This window comes from Mya arenaria, chromosome 3 (assembly GCF_026914265.1).
Source record: "Mya arenaria isolate MELC-2E11 chromosome 3, ASM2691426v1".
NCBI lineage: Eukaryota > Metazoa > Mollusca > Bivalvia > Myida > Myidae > Mya > Mya arenaria.
The window spans coordinates 60444170-60463088 of record NC_069124.1 but is presented as its reverse complement, the minus strand read 5'-3'; the positions used below and the strand labels follow the sequence as shown (position 1 = coordinate 60463088).

General features: G+C 32.5%; 1 protein-coding gene and 1 long non-coding RNA gene across 2 annotated transcripts in view; one reads left to right on the top strand and one right to left on the bottom strand.

Annotated features, from left to right (window-relative positions):
• The window catches only part of LOC128227752 (neuropeptide receptor 15-like), a 168774-nt gene that overhangs the window by 147420 nt on the left and 2435 nt on the right, over positions 1 to 18919 (bottom strand). The gene's annotated exons all lie outside the window — the stretch shown is intronic.
• On the top strand, positions 151 to 6556 carry LOC128227754 (uncharacterized). The gene is made up of 2 exons (XR_008259850.1): positions 151 to 816; positions 1841 to 6556. It is a non-coding gene; the product is annotated as an uncharacterized LOC128227754 (long non-coding RNA).

The following is an 18919-nucleotide window of genomic DNA, read 5'->3' as shown; positions in this document are numbered from 1 at the left end:
TTTTACTGATTGTAAACCAATTAGTTATCTTTATTTCCGCCTATGAAAGAACATTATACTTCATCCTAGCGGTAATAAACTTGTTCAGTCCGTAAACTTGAGTGGGCGTTTATACTATTGGCCCCGATCCCCGATAGAGCCACTCCGGCATTTAAACTTCCCGCTATGATGACGTCAAGCAATATCGTTCTCAGCGAGAATATAACGTTAGCGGGTTTAATGGCGGTGTTTACTTCCTGATATCGTACAAAAATCGCATAAGTATCGAATTAATAGTGAAATTATCGCCTTTCATAAGGTAAAGACAGATGAAAACAATTCCATTTAATGACAGACAATTATTCATCGGCTAATGCGTGGCCTGAAGATGAATACTCGGACACTATTAATGATTCGGTTTGAAAATCAAAATGATCAACGATAAACAAATCAAAATGTTTGGCAGCCAATCCTGACTAAGTTTCAGGTGATGTTAACATTTTCCAGGACCAAATCATGCCTGAACACTGTGTGTGAAGTGATGTGAGAATGGAATGCTGATCCAGAGAACAACTAGCCCAAGGGTCGATGGGCGTTTTAATTGTGAATGACAGTAACAGTTTAAATTGACTCATTATGCGATATGAGAAGCTTTCATATCTGAGTATTTTCCTTGTGAAAGCATAATTGTGGATGGTCGTCTCGCCGTAAAACAGTACAGAATGACTGGAATGAAAGATTCAAATCCATGGAAAGTGTTGATGGCTGCCTACTCTGTCAACGCTGATGCTGGAACTTCAACATTTATGTTGACAAGTGTGCAACACTGTGTCACAGGTATTAAAAATAAATTAATTATGCATTTCCACATCAAAATATTCATTCCAATAATAAAATTATATTCTATGTTTAACTTTAAATCCCAAATCTATTTTCAGATGGATTTACCTCTATTTTCTGTCAGTTAATTTCTTAGATTTAGGAGGGTTCACCAGGGTTTATGGCTTGTTGGGTCCATCTTGCCTTTCAGGCTAATGAGGCTAATTACCAACACACGTTAAATGCAACATTATGCCTTAAGGCCAAATAAAAATACCTCCATTTCCGGTAACCCGACGGACCCTATTTTTTCCTCGCCGACCCTTAGATCTTTTTTAGGCATTAAAGTAAAAAATCATAAATTAAATATATCATCGTTATTTTCGTTGTTTCCCTGTCTCTGTTCCCGGAGAATAAACTTTCATTCCTGATATGTATTACCGAGACATTTGTCAACAGGAAAACAAAATGGCGGCGTTCGGTCTGTCCAATGTCTTGGTAAACACTTGTTTATGGTCCAAACATGTGATTGATCACAGGAGACACATTTTTCTGCCTATATGATGAAAATATTTAGGATATACGGAAGTTCGAGTGTTCTTTATCCATGTTCAAAATGAAACTCTTTTTTTTCTTACGATTAGGCTTTGCGTTTATCATGCAGGCTAGCTACCAGGTTCCAATACACATTTCATTAATCATAACATTAATTTATCCGTAATTATCAATTGTTATTTATTTCGCCTAATTTAAATCCCATAAACTGAAATCCAAACACCTACGAAAGTCAACAACACATTTATAAATTTAATTTTCGGAAAATTTAAAACTCTTGGTAGTCACTTTTTTATTAAATAATGTTGCAAAAAATGCTGTATGTTTAACCCATAAATAGGGCTACCAAATAACTGGTTGGACCACAAGCGTTTTAAATTTGGTAGTCCTGCTGGCTACCTGATGGAATGGGTTAAGGCCTGTTAAGCCATGAAATTTTAAACTAAAGTAGTATTGATGTGTTCATTTTTACCTCTTTTTTTTGCAGATACATGTAGCTGTTGGTTATCGACCTGACAAAAGATCATGCCAGAAAGGATCATCTCTGTCTACACAAATTATTTCTACAAGAGCCTCAAGCCAGCCCACTTTCAGTCAATGAAAGACATGTACATCGTATATATGTGGAACTATGCGGACTTACCTTAATGGGTACCCACAGGATATAGTGAAGACAAAAGTGGAGGCACTTAGACTTCTACAGGTGTGGTCACTATGAGTGACAGCAATGTGGAAGTAAGATAGCAAAATGATGTTCTTCCTATCCAGAGGAATCTTCAGCACAACTCTTGTCAACAAAGAATCTTCAGCACAACTGGTGTCAACAAAGAATCTTCAGCACAACTGGTGTCAACAAAGAATCTTCAGCACAACTGGTGTCAACAAAGAATCTTCAGCACAACTCTTGTCAACAAAGAATCTTCAGCACAACTCGTGTCAACAAAGAATCTTCAGCACAACTCGTGTCAACAAAGAATCTTCAGCACAACTCGTGTCAACAAAGAATCTTCAGCACAACTCTTGTCAACAAAGAATCTTCAGCACAACTGGTGTCAACAAAGAATCTTCAGCACAACTCGTGTCAACAAAGAATCTTCAGCACAACTAGTGTCAACAAAGATGAGCAAGCAACACCTGAATCGAACACCCTCTTTGCATCAAAACAAACAATATATTGGCAGTATTGATTGCAATTACTAGGACATTCATTTGAACATACATGATTGGGCATCCAGACGTTTTCCCCATTCTCCCACTCTGCATTTATTCATTAATGAGTTTTATATATTTGTTACAGCAACAAACAGATAGATACAATATTTGCCTAATTAATATTTTTTGGTAAAGTCTTTTGAGTTTTAATTTTTATACCCCAACCACTGACTTGGTTTTTGGGGATATGTTTGTAGGTATCACTTTGTCCTGTCTGGCTGTTCTGAGACATGTCTATTTCTCTCCAAAACTCCATATATACAAATATGAAATATATATATATATGTTTTTGAGGTATTGACTTCAAACTTCATACACATAAAGACTGTGTTTGCACAAGAAACATTGTTTTGTGCTATTGCCATATGATTATTTCAATAATTTTTACTTCTCTCTATATATTTTTATCCCCCGCCGAATCGAAGATTTCGGGAGGGGGATATTGTTTTGGCGTCGTCCTTCCGTCCGTCCGTCCATCCGGTACCATATCTTGGTAGGCATTGATCAGAAAATGATCAAACTTGGTCAGAATGTTCCCCTTGATCATATCTCGACCACTTTTAAAAGTGGGTCGCATGGGATCAAAAACTAGGTCAGTAGGTCAAATCTTAGAAAAATCTTTGGAACATACTAGAGGCATTATATTATACAAGGTCAAATATTCATGAAACTTAATCAGAATGTTTTCCTGGATGACACTTTGGTCGGAAATAAAACTGGGCCACATATGGTCAAAAATTAGGTCACTAGGTCAAATCTTAGAAAAATCTTGTCCGGAATCATATCATGGTAATGATTGGTCAAGTTATGTTAAAAATTGGTCATGATGTAAACCTTGATGAAATATGGACCACTTAAAAAAGTGGATCACATGGGGTCAAAAACTAGGTCAGGAGGTCAAATCTTAGAAAAATCTTAGGAACATATTAGAGGCATTATACATGGTCAAATATTCATAAAACTTAATTAGAATGTTTTCCTTGATGAAATCTTGGACTTATTTAAAACTGGGTCACATTTGATCGAACATTAGGTCACAAGGTCAAATCTTAGAAATGTTTGGTCCGGAATGGAAATGATTGGTCGGATTATGTTCAAACTTGGTCATGATGTACCCCTTGATGAAATATGGACCGCTTGTAAAAGTGGGGCATATGCGGTCAAAAATTAGGTCACTAAGTCAAGTTTTAGAAAAATCTTTGACACACATTAGAGGCAATATGTATGGTCTTTTATTCATGAAACTTGATCAGAATGTTTTCCTTGATGAACTCTTGGAGCTGTTTTAAAACTGGGTCACGTGTGATAAGAAATTAGGTCACTAGGTCAAATCTTTCAAAATTCTTGTCCGAAAGCTATTTTATGGTGGTGTTTGGTCTGATTAAGTTCAAAAATGGCCAGAATGTTCTCATAGGTTAAATTTCGACTGTGTTTTAAAATTGGGTCATATGGGTCAAAAACTAGGTCACTAGCTCATATCTTACAGAAATCTTGGGAACACTCTAGAGGCAATACATCTGCTCTAATTTCCATGAAACTTAATAAGAATGCCTCGATGAAATCTTGGAATAGTTTGAAACTAGTAGGTCATGTGGGGTCAAAAATGAGATCACTGAGTGAAATCTTAAAAAAACCTTGTGGACACTCTAGAGGCTATGTTTTTTTGCATATATCTGGACCAATCTTCATGAAACTTGATCAGAATGTTTGCCTTGATGAAATCTTAGATTAGTTTGGAACTGGGTAACTTGGAGTCATATACTAGGTTTCTTAGTCAATTCTAAATGTTACATTATATACAATATTTGTTTTTTATTTCAAACAGTTGCAATCAAACTCAAACTCATATATATATATATTTCATTTTTTTTTTAGAAATTTTACATCAGGCAATAATGACAAAGTAAGTGAAACCACAGTATGTGAGTGAAACCGAATGTAAAGAAACAACTAACAACTCCACAAGGGTGAAATGCCAAAAGGAAACTTTTACAACAAGTGATCAATTCATTTGTAGTAATTATCAAAGGCAAAGAAATATTACTATTTTGGAAGGAAGAAATCAATAGTATTTATTCTATTCTCTTATTGTCGTTGGACGACCAAGAATTTTGTGAATTCATCTTTTGATTTAAGTTTAAGTTGTCTATTTTAAATTTGTTTGGACAACAAAACATTTAGTATATTTAATTACTGATTAAGAATAGTTTTGAATGTTATTTGTAATGCAATGACATTGTTATTTTAGTTTAAAACTTGTTCATTTCAAATTTGTTTTGACAACAAAATATTTGGTACATTTAAATACTGATATTAAAAAGTTTGATATTAAGACCTTACAGTTTGTGGATATATATCTTCATTCGTTTTGAATTTGGCTCGGACGACCATTTTGTGATTTAACATTGTGATTTTTGACCATTTCAAATTTGTTGGGGAAGACAAAAATTCATAGTTTTGATATTCAGTCATAAGTTTTGTTAGAACGACATAGCATTTTGTGATTTCATTTATTTTGGTTTGTAATTGTTATGGAATTTGCCATTTCAAATTCGTTAGGGTGACTTAACATTTTGGCAATTCACATTTTGATTAAAGTTAATAGCTTTAAATTAAATGCTTCAAATTATTTTCTTTGACCTAAAATTTTGTCTATTCATTTTTAAATTTAAGTTATTTTTTTTCTATTTCAAATTTATTCAGATGGCAAAACATTTACTACATTTGAATACTGATTATTTTTAAGAGTTTTGAAATTTAATGGTTTCAAATTTGTTAGGACATATCCTAACATTTTGAGAATTCATAGTCAAGATATGCAATCGTTTTGAAATTTGTTAGGACAACCTAACATTTCATACTTTTGATATTCAATACTTTAACTTTATGTTTTAAATTTGTTAGGACGTCCTAACATTTTGTGATTTCATATTTTTGATTTTCAACATCTTTAACTTGGAATGGTTCAAATTTGTTAGGACATCCTAACATTTTGGGATTTCATATTTTTGATTTTCAACATCTTTAACTTGGAATGGTTCAAATTTGTTAGGACTTCCTAACATTTTGGGATTTCATATTTTTAGTTTTCAATACTTTTAACTATGAATGTTTCAAATTTGTTAGGACGTCCTAACATTTTGTGATTTCAGATCTTTGATTTTCCATATCTTTAACTTTGAATGTTTCAAATTTGTTAGGACGTCCTAACATTTTTGGATATTTTTGATTTTTCAATACCTTTAAATAAGAATTTTCAAATTTGTTAGGACGTCCTAACATTTTGGGATATTTTTTATTTTTCAATACCTTTAACTGAGAATTTTCAAATTTGTTAGGACGTCCTAACATTTTCTGATTTCATATCATTGATTTTCAATATTTTCAACTTTGAATGTTTCAAATTTGTTAGGACGTCCTAACATTTTTGGATATTTTTGATTTTTCAATACCTTTAAATAAGAATTTTCAAATTTGTTAGGACGTCCTAACATTTTGGGATATTTTTAATTTTCAATACCTTTAACTAAGAATTTTCAAATTTGTTAGGAAGTCCTAACATTTTGGGATTTCATATTTGTGATTTTCAATGGTTTCCACTTTGAATGTTTCAAATTTGTTAGGACGTCCTAACATTTTGGTATTTCATAGTTTTGATTTTCAATCATTTTTACTTTGAATGTTTCAAATTTGTTAGGACGTCCTAACACTTTGGTATTTCATATTTTTGATTTTCAATCATTTTTACTTTGAATGTTTCTAATTTGTTAGGACGTCCTAACATTTTGGTATTTCATATTTTTGATATTCAATCATTTTACTTTGAATGTTTCAAATTTGTTAGGACGTCCCAACATTTTTGGTATTTCATATCTTTGATTTTCAATAGGTGTTACTTTGAATGTTTCAAATTTTGTTAGGACGTCCTAACATTTTCTATTATCTTACTGTTTTTGATGGAAAATGCTAATGAATAAAGACTAAAAACTCATTTTGTTGTTGTGTTTGTTCTATTTTTCAATGAAAAAACACTCAAAATTGGCATGAAATATGCAGAAAAGCTGTCTGTGAATTGGGATTGATCGGACAATCCCTTTTTAAATTGGACGAGCTTAGGTATACTATTAAATGATATCTTTAGACTATAAAATCGTTACTTACTTCTCCATACTGTAAACCTAAGAAAAAAAGTGTCTTCGACTAAAGATGGCCTTTCAAATCAGACATTGTTCTTGCTTTTAACCTCTCCTTTTAAAAGTGATCACTGAAGGGTCTTGGCCTTTGGCCAATGTGCCACCATCATGATAATGATTTATGTGACAGAATTCATTCTACCAGTAACGGAATTAAAATGATCGGATCTCTCTCTCTCTCTCTCTCTCTCTCTCTCTCTCAACCTTCCCCCTCCCCCTCCCTCCCCCCTCCCTCTCTCTCTCTCTCTCTCTCTCTCTCTCTCTCTCTCTCTCTCTCTTTCTCTCTCTCCATATATTTATATTTCCTGTCACATTAGCCAATGTTTATAGACGGACGGATTCGTAAATTCCGGCCTGGCTTTGTCTACAAACAGACGTTTTGCCATTGAAAATCGCACACTTACGACTGAACAGGGAATACATTTATATAGGGTTGGTATTTCATTTTTACGGAGCAGAGTATTTCCATTAATTACGATCCGTAGTTGTAATATAAACGTATCACAAAAGAGCATCATGTTATGACAAAAATGGAAAGTGGCCCTTAGCTCAGAACTTGGGACGCAGCAAGCGAACTTATAATACAGTTTCTGCTAGGGTTCCGCTTTCCCCTTGGTCCATCAAAACTGTTGGAAGCTGATAAGGGGGTCATAGCCAATATTTTTTAAATGAACTATAGTAGGCATAACGGGGGTTCATTGGTAGTAAGAATAATGCGCAATATAAGGTACGCCGATGGTAACATCTTTTGTTCAACGAACTAGTTTCGGTTCGAGTGCGCAAATGAATGGGACGGAGTGAGAGTGAACGACCAATAACCAATCGTATCGCAAGTGTTATGTATGCAATTATACATTTCAATATAACGTTCTGAGAGTCCAATTCGTCCTTCTTTTCATGCAATAGTGTTTGCATACATAACCATTAAAACTAAATATTCCAGACAAGACCTGCATTCAGATTATATGGTGTTGATACAATGCAGATTTACTCGCATAAAACTGAATCAGTTAAACCCGGTGTATTATGTGTCTCTTGTATTTTTTTAAGGATGCAGATGTCTGCAAATTGCGACAAAATGTCTGCTTTCTTCAGTAAAATTCCAAAACGACATAAAATGGAAAAGGGAACATAAAACAGCCATGCACATTTCTAGAGGAATGACAATATTTCTGTAGCCGAATAAAGTTTTAACGCATTATTAATATGCTTCTCATGTCGCTCATTAAAATATTTGCGCATTACGGTTGGTCAAACTATGTCTCGAGCAAGTGTTTATGTCCCAAAATGGCTATGTAGGACGAATTGTATTACATAAAACGGCATTTCGACTCTGTAAAACTGTCAGGGTTTTGATTGAAGACGAAAATACCTTATGAATCTTCTTTCTCCAGACACAGCCTTAACATAAGATTAATGTGATTGGTAACATCTATCAACATAGATTAATCGTCTAAGTCAGGCTGTAAATAAATAAAATAGTTATCAAATTTTAGTCGTCCAATTAACAGTTAATGTAAGAAGCGTTATTGTTATGTTTATGGGCTCAGGACTTCGGACACTATCGATATAAATGCTTTTAATTCAATGTGCATTTTAAGCGCTTAGATAAAAATATCTATAATTTTATATTCCTTTTTATAGTTTACCTTGTCCACTCTACGACTTTGTATTTGAATGTTTTTGACTTAAATACATAAACAACCTCTCATTATAATTATTTAAGCATACTGTTGCATATTTCATACATTTGTATAATAAGAACACACTGTTAAGATAACCTCATTATTCAAGGAAACGAGGTTCTGTAATGAATGCGCAGGGTATTGAAATAAAATACAAATCCACATTAAAATTATAATATCACCAACGTGCCTAAAACGTTACACTATCTTCAATGTTTCAGTATTTGTTCTCCGTCATTTGTTCTGACATAAGTTTACTAAGAAAATAAAGGACAAGTCGCATTATAACGGAATGTAACTCACACTTGTATCACGTATTTCTAACAGCAGGGCAAACGAAACACGATTTAAACAATGCTTTGAAATCAATGATTCCATTTACTGTTTATAAATATTTGCCATAATAACTTCAAACGTTATCTAGCTTAAGTTAAGGAGTGATATAAGGGTTTTGCTTTTAAAACAGCAAGACATATTTCATAAAAACAAAAAAATGACGAATCAATACAAATCAAATATGTACCTTCAATTGATATAAACATGTATGTTTTCAATGATGACGTTCGGTGTTTTTTCATCGTCAAGATCAATAAGCAAAGCCAATGAACTGAAGCACGAAGCTTTAATTCAAAATACATAAAATGATCAATAGCAATTAAGATGCAATGTCTCTTTGCAAAATATGATTAAGTTTCTTTCATTTTATTTCGTTCGCCCTTCTCTGTTTCTTTTTTTTTCCTTTCGTGTCTGTCTATTCCAAGTACATTTACCAGAATAAATACTGCTTTATTTTGTTGATAAATAGATTACGAGTACATCTGGATTTATTTCCAATTTTCCCCGTATGCAAATAGGAATCGTCAAGGTTTATTACTCTATTAAAATTTACACAAAAACAACGCCATATGAAGACTTAATTCATCATAGTCATAGCCTAGTCATATTGTCACTTTCTCGCATTAAGTAAGATGGGGAAACATAGTTACACTATCTGCATAATCTTTATATTCATGGTTTACATTTTGCTATATAACTATAACAAAAATATCTATGAAACATCAATAATGAAAGGATCGCTGCGACGGCGAAGAAAAACAATAATCTCTTAATGCCTCTCTTGACATGTCGTATTGCCTGATTGTTTTTCTCCCCTAATTTAAAGTATTTCGTATGCAAGACATTTGAACCCATTCCAAGTCCGATGGGTATTCTTTCTCGTTCAAGGAAGCGTATGTTTGCAAATGAGCGTATAAGTGAATGACTGGATTTCAGTCTAATGCTGGTGTTCCTGGCAAATGCATTGTGAGTTGCACGATTACGACACAATACGACACAAAACAAATTGATAAGTGTTTGGACAAGTGAGAGCTTATGTGCATATAAACTAGTTTATATCAGTTCTTGGTGGTTCACTGACTGTTTCAAGGCGATAACTCTCCTTTCGATGTGTGGTCTATTTTTGGTATATGTGGCTCTCGTTCAGTGTCGTATGTGAACTTACATTGTGCCTCTAAAGAGGGTTATACTTGATTCACTGGTAGGCTAGCCTTAGTAGTTATCATTGTTTAATTTAAGAAGTACTGAACTCCTCGTTTCTTTGTTTTTAAATTGAATTTACTGTAGCAATTAACATCAAAGGTGTTGTTCTAACTTGAAACTGTATTCAACTTTTTTAAATTATCATTGGTGCTATAAAAAAGTTCGAATAAATGTTACTGCAATTATACGAATTACAAGGTACAAAATGGCATAAAGTCACACAAATAACAGACGATAACTCGGAACATGATATTGGCATTATACAACAGCCGCTTCGTTTCTTAACCTTAGCACTTGCTGTAATACATATAAATTGCAGAGACACGTGCATTATTGTAACGAAATCTCAAATTCGGAATTTTATTCAGTAATTTAATTTCGCGATTAGTTAACAACACTAAATCATCTTGATTGTGTATGAGCAATTGAAGACGTAAATTTGTAAAGACAGGAAATAAACCAGCAAAAAGGAAGGTCTAAACAGTCACAAGTCTTGTAAATTTTCTGATTGGTTATAGGGCGCAATTCAACGAAAGATTTCATGTTTCTTAAGTTTTGAAACAGAAATTGTCTGAGATTATCACATCCTTGAGTAAATGTAATTGCTGCATGGCATCTGCCTAAATGATTTACGGTAACAGGTTTGAAACAGAAATGTACTAACTGTTATATGAATAACCTGTAAATACGGTCGGACACGTAAACATTTAGCAGGTGGTCGATGGTTATATCACAAAAGCAAGTATTGCTATATTTTATATGCATGATTTATAATAGCATGAGCTGTCCATCGTTGTTTATTTAGTAACGTAAACGGGAGAAAATTTACTTTCCAATCAGTAAAGCACGGGCACACGCATTTTAATATTATCATTAAGAACTACCTTATCCTTTTTATAAATACTGCCTAGACATTTTGGCAAACACGTCATCGTTCTAGTATGGAAAAACAAAAATATATATTAAAATGTTGTTTATGATACGAAAGCCTCCAGGCGTGTTGAATGGTAATAACACAACACTAATGGACACATGCATTCACGTGTTATGAGAAGAAGGGAAGACATAAAACATGTATAAAGTTGTAAGTGTTCAAACTCAATGGGATTACTTGTATAATTTTCATTTAATCAGGATAAGTTCGCGGATACGCCCTCGCAATTAAAGAGGCATTTCGCGCTCAATACTAAGAAAATTAACATAAGATGTGTTTTTTTTAAAACTAATAAGTCGTTTAAAGACCGAAATCGATAGCAAAATGTTACTTAAAATGTTTTCGAGATGAAAAACTGTTTACACCTTTTTTTAACAGGCAATTAAATTTACCCGATTATGGTCAAAAGAGAAGTAAAACTACCATGTATAGATATGAGTTCTACAAGGAGAAACCGCTTTTTTGTAATTAATATCAAAAAATAAACATATTTTTAAATCTATCTTAAATATATGTAAGAGATTTTTAAATATTAAGTTCGAATATATCGTGACTCATTGTGAATGACTGGTTGGTCTACAGTAACTTTGTTTGTTCTACTCGCTTTGAATGGCTATGGAACACATGAAACCATATGCCAAACACATGCTTTAGATATCATTTGTACGTATAGCTTTGTAGTCTTATTCCCTTGTTTATTTGTTTTAATTGGATAAAGACGAACTACCAAAATACTACTTTTAATTCTATAAATGACCTACACATTCCGTTACATTGATATCAAAGTATGATCTGCTATTGAATACTATCACACAGGAAAAGACGGTGACATTGTTCTGTGAGTTGAGAATATAGATTTGTCCATGCATTTTCCCAACTTTCCTCACCTTCGAAATACAACAAACAAATATCACGTATCGGACAAAGCAATTATGCAATAAATGAATCTGAATTGACAAGAATAGAAACAATTATTAAATATTAGGAATTTAACAAAGAAATCATTCACTTTTAGAATACTTTTAATATTGGTTAAATATATGAATCTGAATTGACAAGAATAGAAACAATTATTAAATATTAGGAATTTAACAAAGAAATCATTCACTTTTAGAATACTTTTAATATTGGTTAAATATCGAGTTCTATCTACTCTTTTATAAGGTTAACAACATGACCGGAATTCTATTTACGGGATGTATGATTTGTGTAAATGAATCTCTACCTATAAATTGTTATCGCCGAAATTAATTTATGAATATTCGCAAGAGGAAGCACCTGCCTTATTAAGTATTCCAATACAGAATTGGGTAATATTCTGGTCAACTTTTAGGGCGATTTAATCACGTGTTATAACTTCTGATATTTCAAAGTCAATCGCGTTAATAAGTACTCGAAAACAGTCATTATATCATGTTTAAATAAATCCGATAAGTGTTCAATTTTTAAATGCGCATAAGCTTTCAGAAAATTGGTGATGGCATGTTTGTATCCCATTATCAAGACAATATAAACAACAAAAAAGTAACTCTTTGTAGTTTGCGCAAAAAGCTAATTTGATACTTTTTATTCAAAAGTAATAAATTGGCATCGTAAATAAGTCTGGCAAGCTGGCATATTTAGAAGCCCCCCCCCCATGTAGGTCAAAGGTAAAATAAGTGAATCACGTTTTAAAAGCTTTATTTATCAAATTGGTTTTTAGTGAGTGTACTGATGTTGTTCAAAACACAAGTAAAGCTAGTATATAGACCCCAGTGATTATAATAATGCTTTAATACGATCGCACGCTGTAACTTGGTGTGCGATTCGAGTCGGCAAGTAGGGCATTTAGACTTGCTACACATTTGCCCTGTTTGAATTTTCCGACCAGCGCCATTTTCCATTTGAAATTCTCAAATATTAACAGCTGTATAGAACGAAGATTACGACGACACATAGATGATGAATATTCTAGGTCGTGTAATCGACAACTAATATAAAAATTAAATTATACCTGTCGCCAAATGACGATTGCTAATAGCACAGCTTCTTTTTCTGCAGACTTACTCGATCACAATTTCAAATGAAAAAAACAAACAACGTGATCAAATATTTTCGATGTCTGATATAAAAAGATAATTTGAAATCCTCCTACGAAATTACATTAATATCGGGCAGAATACCAAAGTTCAAGGTATGATTGCTTTGCGATAGAAAGAAAAACGATTATGTTGATAAAAGGACATCAATTATCATGCAAAAAAGAGTACAGAAATAAATACTTTAGTTTGGAACTCAAATAAGTATTTTGAAAAAAGTATTATTGAAATAGATGTATTGTTTGTCGTCCAAAATAAATGAGGCCTCATGCAGATTCGATGACCGTGACAAGGCAGCAACCCAGAAATAAGTATTTATAGAGAAAAGGCGACATTAATGCTGAACTTGTATTGTTCAATGTACACCACTATTATTTATTTATAGAGAGATTGCGACATGCTGATGTTTGTGCTGAATTAACAACCCAAATATTTATTTTGAAAAGATGTTCAATGCATGTATACGTGTTTGGGTAGCCATTTTCACTCAGGGGTCAGCATGTTGACGACGGCGTTTTATCTGCATTTTGGCTTTTTGATTCATTTTTATCTATTCATCATGAAAAAAAAGCATGAAAGTAGTTAAACTTTAAATCGACATTTATAAATTTTGTTTGTTAAGACAAGGTCGGAGAGTATTAATTTGTTATTTTTAAATATCTTATTAGATATTGTACTAAACGTCAAGGTCACCATAAGTAATCTGGGTTATAGTCAACTCTTAAAATACAATGTAGCCAATTTTTAGCTAAGCTGCTTAAATTTCCCTTCCCTTATTATTCTCCAATGAGGTATAAGACAAATTCATAGCTAAACTCAACAGCCTCATATTTGACATTCAGACATGCATGTATTTGAAACTTCAATTAGAAAGTCTCCTTTTTTAAACCATAAATTGTTTTAATACCTTTCAAAAGCAATATATATCTAAAAATGATCTAATGTTTCAACTACATATGCAAAATAACCAGTTCGTATAAAACTGTTAACTAGGTTGGGTTTCAAATGTCAATTTCAAATAACTCTGTATTACCTTAATCAGTAACAAAAATGGGCAATAATCGGTTCTCTGAAACCAAGACTCTTATATATTAAATCAGCAGGCGAGTCCTTCTGTCCTATTTAATATAATATAAGAAAATATAATATTAAGGCAAAATGTTTAGTTCATTTGTTCACGATAACTCTGAAATAACTACTAATAATTGCATGTGTTTCTATGCTGCATTAATACAAATAGAATTTTTGTTATATTTCTGTGAATGTCTGTCGATATTTTGCTACCAATTAATATGATCCATGACCGTGACCTTCAGTCTTCCGTAGTACAGCTTTTTTCTTTCAATATCTTGGAACCTGAAGTTTAAATGAAATCCACCATTAACACGAGAGAAGTTTGTTTCCATCGATATGTTATAATTATATAAACGTTTAGATGCATTTGGGTTAAGTATAAATTAACTTGCGTGTACTGCAAATGCGTTATATAAAAAAGACCTAGACTGGACCTGGTGGAGTCATTCGATTCATTTCATAAATTTAACAATGTAACTAATTAAATGAAATTTCGTTATTCTAGGTAAAATTCATCCCTTGACCATAAACACAAAGAGTGTTATTAACAGTTAAAATTAGTTCCGTATGAAATATTAATTTATGCTTGCTACATCTTATCTACCACAAGAATCATTAGCATGCAGTATTTATCTCCCGCCCATCAAATATGAGTAGAATCTAATTAATTAAATTAGGAGAGTATCCCTAAGTCACAAATATCATTATATTGACCAGTTTGTTATGGATCTGTGTCATTTCCTGATTATTTTGCCGCCCTTTATTTTGAAAGTGTAATAAGAAACGACAGATCACCCTTGTCTTCCGACTAAATGCTTCGTTCACATTAAGGTAAACTATGTGTATATGAATTAACGTTTTTGTTAGGAAGCGGTGAGATTATCATGGTCCAAAATTAGGATTTCCACAATACAATTAACAATATCCCGTTCCCAATAGATCAACAGTTATATGTTACGCCTATTTTGATATTATTTGATTTATTTTGGAATTTGAAATTAGCTTTGATGTCAATTTTCATACATTTTTACTGTAAAAAACATCTGGTTTTTAATTTGTTTTAAACTAATTATGTATAATTGGTTTGATGAATATGTTAATGGAAAAATGGAAACAAGATACCATGTGTGGTAATACATTATCCTTGTTATACAGCAGACGCATCACATTTCTACCCTAGGCTCTTGTCACTCACCACTATTCACGTAGAAGGTAGCAACACTTGCATAATAGCTAAGTAAATTGAATTATCTGACATTATATTTGAAAATCTAATTCTGAGACCATTTAACAGTTATAAACCATCTTTATTATACATTAAGCAGTTAACCAAACGTAGCCAGTGTTGAAGGCGTTAATATATAATGACAGGAAGTAATAAACAACCACCAAAGACCTTCTAAACAGTTAAAATTCATTCAGGTAGTCTGACAGGTTTAAGTGCGCCAACGAAAATTAAAGAGTTTTCTTCAAGTAGGTAAAGGTAAATAGTGAGTGATAATCAAATCCTTGTTTATTATATATCAATTTGCAAGTTATCCGTCAATATGATTTACTGTAGCAGGATAGTCAATACCCACGAAATTTTACAAAGGATGTATTGTTAATTACGCCTAGACACGTGTAAAAATTATGAAATTAACTTCCAGTAGGCGACAAGGAATTCAGTTTATTCTATTCTCATGATAGATAACATTACAATAAAAAACATTTTGACTTAATGATACAGAAACAGTGCGAAAACAAAATGTAAGCTTATTAAATAAAAAAGTTCCTCTGTTTTCATTTAAACCATGTTTAATATGTTGTTTCTTAACAGTGCCTATGCTTAACGTAATATTTGTCAATATTATCCTTCAGAGCATTTCTTATTCATCGAGTAGGTTACGTTATGTTAGTTTTTTTCAGGTAACGGTAAGGCATGGTTGTAAAGGGGACTAACAATCTCATTCGAAGGGGAAATGGAAAATATTCAATCTAAAAATTAATTGTTTGAAATATGCAAATATTAAACAGAAAAATGAATACGTCCGAGCACTACTGCTTTCTCTTGAATCGACACCTATTTCGCTACTATAGGAAATATAAATTTGCTATTCAAGTTCGGCTTTTTTATGTTTCAAATAAAAAAGAGCAGATGTTTAATGATTTGCAAAATAAATCGGATTATCACAGCAGACCAGGAAAGAAGCTCGAAATCCATTCAAAAGGTATCCGAGATTTACACTCCTACCGGTACAGCTGAGTACCATATATTTTTAAACAATTTAATCTGAAACAGAAATAGTACTTACTAATAATAAAAATGTATGAAATACATCTTGCATGAGGGTGTTCATAATGATATGCAATATTCATTGTTAACATTCGTGTGCAAAACGACGAACAAGATGTTTGTTCTTATGTATTTATTATTTATTCCCTTAAAAGTAATTAGTGTTGTCTTATTCTTTAGTATTCACTTTCGACAAACAAGTAGCTGGCCTACCTGATAGGATCTAGAACATTGCTGAACGTTAATTTACAGGGTTACACATATTTTGGTAAATGCAGCAGTTTGAAGAATTATTAGGCAACAAGAAATGTCAAGCAGTTGTTCATCAATATTTCTTGCAATGACATTACTACTACATTGCCATTCCAAAAGTGTAATGAAGTTACAACATGCATCATTTTGTTCAAACTGATTGATCGCTGTTATCATCAATGCTTAAGGACTGAAGCAAATTACCACACAACTGTGATATATGTCATTCTTTTATGAAAAAGAGTGGAGAAAGTAATAACCTTTGTTTGTCCAGAGTTCAAGCTAGTATGAATACTTGGCTATGTGTGGTGTCACAAATTGTTCTTACTCGTCACGAACGCCGACAACACCAATGGTGCCAATTTTGTACAACGCAGAAGAGTAGATAAATCGTTCTCTATAATGCATCCGCATATACATAATTACGAGATGTTAACGGGTCAATCATTTTTTCTCTCAATTTTATCACTTTTAAATGAGTAGTGCGTTACTTGTTCATTCGGTACCAGCATTTGTTAACGCTTTATTCCTTTCCGCATATTTTAAAGAATAATTTTAATAAGTCAAACAGAAAACCTCGAAGGGTGAAACATGGTATAAGACCGAATGTAAATGATTGTAACTGAATGTGAATTCCGTATCATGTTTCTATGTTCAATATAAAAAAGTATTGTCTTAGCTAGAAACATTATTCTTTAAAATATGCGGAAAGGAATAAAGCGTTAACAAATGCTGGTACCGAATGAACAAGTTGCATATTGTGTATAATGCAAAGGGAAATGAAATATCGTCTGATTGTTTCATAAATATATATATATAAATTTGTATGTATTGGTATTTTAAAGTGAGAATTAGTTTATTGTATTAAAGTAATGCTGTTAGAAGATATGCATAAAACATTATCTCAAATTGTCATTTTGAGTTTTAGTCATGTACAGTTTTTGCTATGGGAAGCTTGTTAAGAATATTGAGCGTTAATGTTTATCAACATTATAAATGCATCAGAGAATGGCTTAATACAACTACCTTGTAATCGTCGCTCCCTGTTATTGTGAAAAGACGGATTGAGGTTAAGACTGAAACTGCTTACAATTTCACTAGAAATAATAACATTTTGTCTGCTGAAACATGACACTATAAAACTGAATTTATAAAAAAGAAAGCATAATTCAATGCTTGGATTTAAACAAAGAAACCATACAGTGTTACGCAAAATGTTAAGCTATTGATTATTGTCATCCGTCTTATATTGGTGAAATAAAACAATAAAAAGGCGGTAAATATCACCTCGTTTAAACTTTGTGACCCAGTATCTTAGTACATCCGTGTGAAGGTACATGGTCAGACAATAGCTATACATGAAAGGGCAGTGTTTGTGTTACCGGTCATATAAATACCATTATTCATCATTTAAAAGAAAATTCCGTTTTCATTTCCACCTTTATTATCAGATTAACAACGCCGACGGAAATCTGTTAACAAGCATGTATTATTTCTGTAAATGAATCCCTCCATATTGGATGTAAGCGGCGATAGCAATTTTATGAGCAATCACAGGAGAAAGCATCAGCCGTATTATGTCTCCCAATACAGAAATGGCCCATATACTTGGCAAATCCCGCTGCGATTCAATTAAGTGCTCTAACTTGTATTATTTCAAACCTTTCAAATAATGTTTTAGCAAAGTTTTAATGTTTATATGACATGCACTACGTGCGCATTTTCCTCCTCAATTCTTGGTGATACATTTTACTAGTACGTGACTTCTTATACATAAATAATTTTGCTTATCGACAGGTCAATAATTCGGCAGACGGACAACAATGTCGCATTGTCAAATCGGTTATTTTGTTCTATTGCATCTTCTGTCATCTTTGCTACCTTAAATAACAGGTTATATGAGAAAACCTGTTAAAAATATATGAAATTTCTTTTCAATTTAGTTAAAAAAACGTTTGATTTAACAATTTATACAGTTTATTTCAAGTGAGAAAAAAATAACTTTTTATATAGTATCTAATATTTCTTGAAGAGAATGGCTGTACACTTAGTGTTATATGCGCAAATATTTATGTATATTATTATTAATAGTGTACACAGATGAGGCAGAAATAAACTAGATATCTAAAATTGTATAATTTATATAATCGGATGTTTTTGTCATTACTTGGGGAAAACATGTTTTAATGATATGTCATAAATGCTGATTTAATGCCTATTGTCAACATCGCTGATAAAACGCTGATTAAATGGCTTGTCGACCAATTTTCAAAAAATCCCCCCCCCCCAGTCAGGCAAATAGTTTCGACTATATACCGGCAAGC